Here is a 9440-nt window from a genome sequence, read left to right as displayed (position 1 = left end):
GGTCGGCCGAAACGGGATCGGTGTTGACCGAAGCAGCTGGTGTAGGAGCAGTCTCGCACGTGCACAATTCGAGTATAGTCTTGTCAGGCAGACCCCGCTTGTCCAATGGAACGGTAGCGACTCGTGCTGGAGCCTGGTCGGCCGAAACGGGATCGCTGTTGACCGAAGCAGCTGGTGTAGGAGCAGTCTCGCACGTGCACAATTCGAGTATAGTCTTGTCAGACAGTCCCCGCTTGTCCAATGGAACGGTAGCGACTCGTGCTGGAGCCTGGTCGGCCGAAACGGGATCGCTGTTGACCGAAGCAGCTGGTGTAGGAGCAGTCTCGCACGTGCACAATTCGAGTATAGTCTTGTCAGACAGTCCCCGCTTGTCCAATGGAACGGTAGCGACTCGTGCTGGAGCCTGGTCGGCCGAGACGGGATCGCTGTTGACCGAAGCAGCTGGTGTAGGAGCAGTCTCGCACGTGCACAATTCGAGTATAGTCTTGTCAGACAGTCCCCGCTTCTCCAATGGAACAGTAGCGACTCGTGCTGGAGCCTGGTCGGCCGAGACGGGATCGCTGCTGACCGAAGCAGCTGGTGTAGGAGCAGTCTCGCACGCGCACAATTCGAGTATAGTCTTGTCAGACAGTCCCCGCTTGTCCAATGGAACGGTAGCGACTCGTGCTGGAGCCTGGTCGGCCGAAACGGGATCGGTGTTGACCGAAGCAGCTGGTGTAGGAGCAGTCTCGCACGTGCACAATTCGAGTATAGTCTTGTCAGACAGTCCCCGCTTGTCCAATGGAACGGTAGCGACTCGTGCTGGAGCCTGGTCGGCCGAAACGGGATCGCTGTTGACCGAAGCAGCTGGTGTAGGAGCAGTCTCGCACGTGCACAATTCGAGTATAGTCTTGTCAGACAGTCCCCGCTTGTCCAATGGAACGGTAGCGACTCGTGCTGGAGCCTGGTCGGCCGAGACGGGATCGCTGTTGACCGAAGCAGCTGGTGTAGGAGCAGTCTCGCACGTGCACAATTCGAGTATAGTCTTGTCAGACAGTCCCCGCTTGTCCAATGGAACGGTAGCGACTCGTGCTGGAGCCTGGTCGGCCGAAACGGGATCGCTGTTGACCGAAGCAGCTGGTGTAGGAGCAGTCTCGCACGTGCACAATTCGAGTATAGTCTTGTCAGACAGTCCCCGCTTGTCCAATGGAACGGTAGCGACTCGTGCTGGAGCCTGGTCGGCCGAGACGGGATCGCTGTTGACCGAAGCAGCTGGTGTAGGAGCAGTCTCGCACGTGCACAATTCGAGTATAGTCTTGTCAGACAGTCCCCGCTTGTCCAATGGAACGGTAGCGACTCGTGCTGGAGCCTGGTCGGCCGAAACGGGATCGCTGTTGACCGAAGCAGCTGGTGTAGGAGCAGTCTCGCACGTGCACAATTCGAGTATAGTCTTGTCAGACAGTCCCCGCTTGTCCAATGGAACGGTAGCGACTCGTGCTGGAGCCTGGTCGGCCGAGACGGGATCGCTGTTGACCGAAGCAGCTGGTGTAGGAGCAGTCTCGCACGTGCACAATTCGAGTATAGTCTTGTCAGACAGTCCCCGCTTGTCCAATGGAACGGTAGCGACTCGTGCTGGAGCCTGGTCGGCCGAGACGGGATCGCTGTTGACCGAAGCAGCTGGTGTAGGAGCAGTCTCGCACGTGCACAATTCGAGTATAGTCTTGTCAGACAGTCCCCGCTTGTCCAATGGAACGGTAGCGACTCGTGCTGGAGCCTGGTCGGCCGAAACGGGATCGGTGTTGACCGAAGCAGCTGGTGTAGGAGCAGTCTCGCACGTGCACAATTCGAGTATAGTCTTGTCAGACAGTCCCCGCTTGTCCAATGGAACAGTAGCGACTCGTGCTGGAGCCTGGTCGGCCGAAACGGGATCGCTGTTGACCGAAGCAGCTGGTGTAGGAGCAGTCTCGCACGTGCACAATTCGAGTATAGTCTTGTCAGGCAGTCCCCGCTTGTCCAATGGAACAGTAGCGACTCGTGCTGGAGCCTGGTCGGCCGAAACGGGATCGCTGTTGACCGAAGCAGCTGGTGTAGGAGCAGTCTCGCACGTGCACAATTCGAGTATAGTCTTGTCAGACAGTCCCCGCTTGTCCAATGGAACAGTAGCGACTCGTGCTGGAGCCTGGTCGGCCGAAACGGGATCGCTGTTGACCGAAGCAGCTGGTGTAGGAGCAGTCTCGCACGTGCACAATTCGAGTATAGTCTTGTCAGACAGTCCCCGCTTGTCCAATGGAACGGTAGCGACTCGTGCTGGAGCCTGGTCGGCCGAAACGGGATCGGTGTTGACCGAAGCAGCTGGTGTAGGAGCAGTCTCGCACGTGCACAATTCGAGTATAGTCTTGTCAGGCAGTCCCCGCTTGTCCAATGGAACGGTAGCGACTCGTGCTGGAGCCTGGTCGGCCGAGACGGGATCGCTGTTGACCGAAGCAGCTGGTGTAGGAGCAGTCTCGCACGTGCACAATTCGAGTATAGTCTTGTCAGACAGTCCCCGCTTGTCCAATGGAACGGTAGCGACTCGTGCTGGAGCCTGGTCGGCCGAGACGGGATCGCTGTTGACTGAAGCAGCTGGTGTAGGAGCAGTCTCGCACGTGCACAATTCGAGTATAGTCTTGTCAGACAGTCCCCGCTTCTCCAATGGAACAGTAGCGACTCGTGCTGGAGCCTGGTCGGCCGAAACGGGATCGCTGTTGACCGAAGCAGCTGGTGTAGGAGCAGTCTCGCACGTGCACAATTCGAGTATAGTCTTGTCAGACAGTCCCCGCTTGTCCAATGGAACAGTAGCGATTCGTGCTGGAGCCTGGTCGGCCGAAACGGGATCGCTGTTGACCGAAGCAGCTGGTGTAGGAGCAGTCTCGCACGTGCACAATTCGAGTATAGTCTTGTCAGACAGTCCCCGCTTGTCCAATGGAACGGTAGCGACTCGTGCTGGAGCCTGGTCGGCCGAGACGGGATCGCTGTTGACCGAAGCAGCTGGTGTAGGAGCAGTCTCGCACGCGCACAATTCGAGTATAGTCTTGTCAGACAGTCCCCGCTTGTCCAATGGAACAGTAGCGACTCGTGCTGGAGCCTGGTCGGCCGAGACGGGATCGCTGTTGACCGAAGCAGCTGGTGTAGGAGCAGTCTCGCACGTGCACAATTCGAGTATAGTCTTGTCAGACAGTCCCCGCTTGTCCAATGGAACGGTAGCGACTCGTGCTGGAGCCTGGTCGGCCGAGACGGGATCGCTGTTGACCGAAGCAGCTGGTGTAGGAGCAGTCTCGCACGTGCACAATTCGAGTATAGTCTTGTCAGACAGTCCCCGCTTGTCCAATGGAACGGTAGCGACTCGTGCTGGAGCCTGGTCGGCCGAGACGGGATCGCTGTTGACCGAAGCAGCTGGTGTAGGAGCAGTCTCGCACGTGCACAATTCGAGTATAGTCTTGTCAGACAGTCCCCGCTTGTCCAATGGAACGGTAGCGACTCGTGCTGGAGCCTGGTCGGCCGAAACGGGATCGGTGTTGACCGAAGCAGCTGGTGTAGGAGCAGTCTCGCACGTGCACAATTCGAGTATAGTCTTGTCAGGCAGACCCCGCTTGTCCAATGGAACGGTAGCGACTCGTGCTGGAGCCTGGTCGGCCGAGACGGGATCGCTGTTGACCGAAGCAGCTGGTGTAGGAGCAGTCTCGCACGTGCACAATTCGAGTATAGTCTTGTCAGACAGTCCCCGCTTGTCCAATGGAACGGTAGCGACTCGTGCTGGAGCCTGGTCGGCCGAGACGGGATCGCTGTTGACCGAAGCAGCTGGTGTAGGAGCAGTCTCGCACGTGCACAATTCGAGTATAGTCTTGTCAGACAGTCCCCGCTTCTCCAATGGAACAGTAGCGACTCGTGCTGGAGCCTGGTCGGCCGAAACGGGATCGCTGTTGACCGAAGCAGCTGGTGTAGGAGCAGTCTCGCACGTGCACAATTCGAGTATAGTCTTGTCAGACAGTACCCGCTTGTCCAATGGAACAGTAGCGACTCGTGCTGGAGCCTGGTCGGCCGAAACGGGATCGCTGTTGACCGAAGCAGCTGGTGTAGGAGCAGTCTCGCACGTGCACAATTCGAGTATAGTCTTGTCAGACAGTCCCCGCTTGTCCAATGGAACGGTAGCGACTCGTGCTGGAGCCTGGTCGGCCGAGACGGGATCGCTGTTGACCGAAGCAGCTGGTGTAGGAGCAGTCTCGCACGTGCACAATTCGAGTATAATCTTGTCAGACAGTCCCCGCTTGTCCAATGGAACGGTAGCGACTCGTGCTGGAGCCTGGTCGGCCGAGACGGGATCGCTGTTGACCGAAGCAGCTGGTGTAGGAGCAGTCTCGCACGTACACAATTCGAGTATAGTCTTGTCAGACAGTCCCCGCTTGTCCAATGGAACAGTAGCGACTCGTGCTGGAACCTGGTCGGCCGAAACGGGATCGCTGTTGACCGAAGCAGCTGGTGTAGGAGCAGTCTCGCACGTGCACAATTGGAGTATAGTCTTGTCAGACAGTTCCCGCTTGTCCAATGGAAGGGTAGCGACTCGTGCTGGAGCCTGGTCGGCCGAGACGGGATCGCTGTTGACCGAAGCAGCTGGTGTAGGAGCAGTCTCGCACGTACACAATTCGAGTATAGTCTTGTCAGACAGTCCCCGCTTGTCCAATGGAACAGTAGCGACTCGTGCTGGAGCCTGGTCGGCCGAAACGGGATCGCTGTTGACCGAAGCAGCTGGTATAGGAGCAGTCTCGCACGTGCACAATTCGAGTATAGTCTTGTCAGACAGTCCCCGCTTGTCCAATGGAACGGTAGCGACTCGTGCTGGAGCCTGGTCGGCCGAGACGGGATCGCTGTTGACCGAAGCAGCTGGTGTAGGAACAGTCTCGCACGTGCACAATTCGAGTATAGTCTTGTCAGACAGTCCCCGCTTGTCCAATGGAACAGTAGCGACTCGTGCTCGAGCCTGGTCGGCCGAAACGGGATCGCTGTTGACCGAAGCAGCTGGTGTAGGAGCAGTCTCACACGTGCACAATTCGAGTATAGTCTTGTCAGACAGTCCCCGCTTGTCCAATGCAACAGTAGCGACTCGTGCTGGAGCCTGGTCGGCCGAAACGGGATCGCTGTTGACCGAAGCAGCTGGTGTAGGAGCAGTCTCGCACGTGCACAATTCGAGTATAGTCTTGTCAGACAGTCCCCGCTTGTCCAATGGAACGGTAGCGACTCGTGCTGGAGCCTGGTCGGCCGAAACGGGATCGCTGTTGACCGAAGCAGCTGGTGTAGGAGCAGTCTCGCACGTGCACAATTCGAGTATAGTCTTGTCAGACAGTCCCCGCTTGTCCAATGGAACATTAGCGACTCGTGCTGGAGCCTGGTCGGCCGAAACGGGATCGCTGTTGACCGAAGCAGCTGGTGTAGGAGCAGTCTCGCACGTGCACAATTCGAGTATAGTCTTGTCAGACAGTCCCCGCTTGTCCAATGGAACGGTAGCGACTCGTGCTGGAGCCTGGTCGGCCGAAACGGGATCGCTGTTGACCGAAGCAGCTGGTGTAGGAGCAGTCTCGCACGTGCACAATTCGAGTATAGTCTTGTCAGACAGTCCCCGCTTGTCTAATGGAACAGTAGCGACTCGTGCTGGAGCCTGGTCGGCCGAAACGGGATCGCTGTTGACCGAAGCAGCTGGTGTAGGAGCAGTCTCGCACGGCACTGAAGCCGCCCTGTCCGTAGCGTTGCGAATGGTACAATACCAGCAAGCGTAGCCCTGTCGGCTAGCCGTGTATCTGTGTTCGCGCAGATACGTGTGCAAACTGAGGATGTGCATTTTCATAGACGACTGTTGAAAAACGAGTTTAGCTCGAGCAAAAATTTCTTCGTGTCTTTGAAGGTGGACGACTCGTCTTCGCAGACCTGGACCCAATTCGATAAATCGCTCCAAACGTCGGGTCTAAAATACCTACTGTCGAGCAATAGGACGGCCCCCCAGTCGTTCACGTGACGTACGCAGCGTCCCACAGACTGATTAACCGCTCGCATCGCCTGCGTTTTATACAATTCGTCCCCGTCTCCGCCCCTGCTGCGATTAAACTCGACTTTGACCTTTACGTCCGGACTGTGATACGACGGATAAGGTAGCCCCACGGATACGACGAGTCGAGCCAGCGAATCGGAAAAGTCGACGCCTTCGCTCATTTTGCCTCTGTGCACGACTAGAAACAGGGCCACCGTGCCGGGCTCTCCGTCAATCAGCGCAGTCTTGTACCTATCGAACAAGAGGTCCGAGTTTTCAGAGTCTTCCAGAAACAGATGCCCACCGACCACCTTGACCAACTTTGCCCATAGAGGCCCTTTGCGCCACACGTCTCGGCAGGTGTGAAGTAGCTTGTAAGAGGGGAAGAAGCACAGGACGCCAGCCTTTGTTTCGCCGACGTTTTTCCGTCAGGATCTTGGTCGACTCGTAGACGACGGAACCTACGGCCTTGAGTAGCTCCTCGTTCTGGCATGCGCTGTAATTCATGTAAAACTCTTTGTCACCCTTGAGCGAATGCGAGATCCTACGGACAAAGACGTGACGCTTGGGCACGACGTGTTCCTTGGCGGACACCTTGTGAGCAAAGAGGACGCCCAGTTCCTTTTCGTAGGACGACATCGGACTCAGAGTCCCCGAGGCCAGGACGATAGAGTGCGTGGACGTCCACACAGACTTCATGGCGTAACTCGAGTCCATGCAGGTCATCCTGAGTTCTGGCGACTCGCGACCCTGGACGACAAACATTGCAAAGCCTTCGGCGCCAAATATCTCGGGGTAGTAAAACTGAGTGACGATGCGTTCAATCAACGTAGTGTTTAAGCGGTCGGACAAAGGATGTCGAGACTTTAAGGGATTCACGACCTGACCCAGGCTCACGTCGTCCGTCTTGAGGTAGCGTCTCGTCTTGGCCAGGAGACCATCGCCGCGAACAATCGCATATCCAACGTTGTTCATCATGACCAGGAGCCCCTCGAAGAATTCGCGGAGCTCGGCGTAGCGACAAAATCGTCGTGCGTACGTCAGAACCTGCGATCTCGACACTTGTAGGGACATGGCGTCTCTACAAAACGTTTCAATGTTGTGCGCCTCGTCAAGGACCAGAATCGCGTCGGTGAGATTGATGTTGAGCGTGCTGCGGACGTACGGATCGATCAGGTAGTTGTAGGGAGCCAGCACTATTTTCGACCTGGCCACGTAGTACTGTTCGTTGACGTAGTAGGGGCAGATATCGTTTGCAGCGCACCTCTCCACCAAGTCCTCGATGTCCGTAACGTCGGGCAAACGCGTCTCTGGTCGATGCTGCTCTTCCCAATTGCGGTAGAATCGGCACGTCGACGAGGCCCTGCGTTGGCTGCAGAGTTGGGACACGTTACCGCTGTGGACTTCCCGTTCCAAGAGGCAGACTCGGTCTTTGCCGACGAGACGAGAAGTGTGCGCGGCGTCTCCGATAAACGCCTTGGCCACCGCTGCCATTTGGTCGAGCTGCTGGTGCGTTCTAGAGCAGAGGTAGATTTTGCCACTGGGTCGTGTCGTTATCCATTCGCGAACGGCTCCGAGCATGGCCATTGTCTTGCCCGATCCGGTAGGAGCTTCTATCATGACGTTGGCTTTTTCTCCGAACCCGCGCAACATTGTTTCAAAGACGTCCACTTGTACGGGGTAAGGTATCCGGTCGCCCGGTAGTACGAGTCGGTAGCGGGGGGCCTCTTCCATCCCCACCAACGTTCGTTTTTGAAACGATTATACCGATCGTTCTCGTCTTCGGAAGTATAAATAGTCTGAGCGGGGTGGTTGACCTCGTCGTCCGTAATCTCGCCCTCCTCTTTTTCGTCGTCGCCATCGTTCCATTCGTCTAGCACTATCCATTCTTCTTCTTCAACCTTGATCATATCTACGTCGTTACTCATGCTTACGCGAGGAGATTGAGACGGAAACTCAACGTGCACGTTTTTTTTTTATTGCCCGAACAAAGGATACCTACACAACCAGTCTAGGTAATCGCAAACTCTAAAGTACGTCGGCTTGACGCTCTCGTACAGGCTCATAAAGTCTCGATGCACTCGGGCGTTTTTCACGGTGTGTGGCTCGACGACGCTGCAAACGACTCGATCGGGAGGCATGTCAAGCAGGTAACTCAACTTGCGAACGCAGGCCACAAAGAACGTGAGAGAGTTGGTCAGAGTCAGACACAGAATCTTGTTGGCCTCTTCGTACCGAAAGGCGGTCGCGGTCGCGTACACTCGACCGCTTTCGTACGTGTAGTCGCAGATCACCGAACCGAGGGCGCTTGCGTCGTCGCGGTAGAGGCGAAAGTCGATGTATCGACAGGCCGTCTTGAGGTACCAGACATCCGTCCGAACCAGTCTCATGTACACGTACAGGTTGAGTCTGTGTCTGTTTTTCGTGCGGGTATGGAATCGATGCAGCGCTGCGCCCACCGTCATCAGGGGGCGGCCGACGAGAAGGATCGTCGCCCCGTGCATAGTCTCCAAGGCGTAGAGAAAGTCGACAAAGGCGCTGGAGTCGCCGGGATTTCGAAGTCCGGTCGCGATGGTGTTTGCCAGGTTGTCGTAGTATACGCGTAACATGATTGTAACGTCGATTTCAAATAAAAAAACTAAAGTTTCCCGCTTATATCGTTAGAGTAGATAGCTGGTGAGAATATGGCGCGCACAAAAAAAGCCACAAGCGACGTGACTCGGCAAAAGACGACGGTAGCCAAGAATAAGAAGAAGCGGCAAGTGGACAGTCGACAGCCAACGAGTGCCGCGGACGACGTTCTCTGTAAGAACGAATTGCGTCGATTGGCCAAGGAGATGGAGATCGATCGCATATCACAGAAAGTGTACGGTAACATGCAATTCGAAGTCGATAGGTTGGTCAGCGAGGTCGTCGAAAAGGCCGTCGTCTACGCTCAGATGCAACTCCGCAAGACGCTTTCTGTAGACGACGTGACCCGAGCTCTTTCCGAATACAACATCAAAGTCTACGGCTGACGTCCAGGACTAATACAAAACACATGACAATGTCTAATAAGAATAACGTTATACTCAAGAAGCCTCCTTCTCAGCTTGAAGAAGGACTCGAAAAGTCGATGGACGACTATTTGCGAGTGCACATTAAAGAATTGTACGATAGAGCCGGGGCGCACACGGGATACAGGACCGACAGACGGGTAATGAAAGCCGCGTACGTTTACATCGTGGCCACGTATCGCAACGCTATACTTGGTCTATTTAACGACGTGACCCGAATGAACGACGTGATTAACGAATACACCGCGTTTCTTCTTCACTTTAAGAGGTCCGCCGAGCTCAAGGCCGAACACGAGAAGGTGGCCGTGCCAGCCTTGAAACACGTCATCGTCAGAATGTACAGAGATAAG

This window comes from Ixodes scapularis, unplaced genomic scaffold (assembly GCF_016920785.2).
Source record: "Ixodes scapularis isolate PalLabHiFi unplaced genomic scaffold, ASM1692078v2 ptg001080l_1__unscaffolded, whole genome shotgun sequence".
In the NCBI taxonomy this organism is placed as follows: Eukaryota; Metazoa; Arthropoda; class Arachnida; order Ixodida; family Ixodidae; genus Ixodes; species Ixodes scapularis.
The sequence above is the reverse complement of the archived record's forward strand: the minus strand, read 5'-3'. Positions refer to the sequence as shown.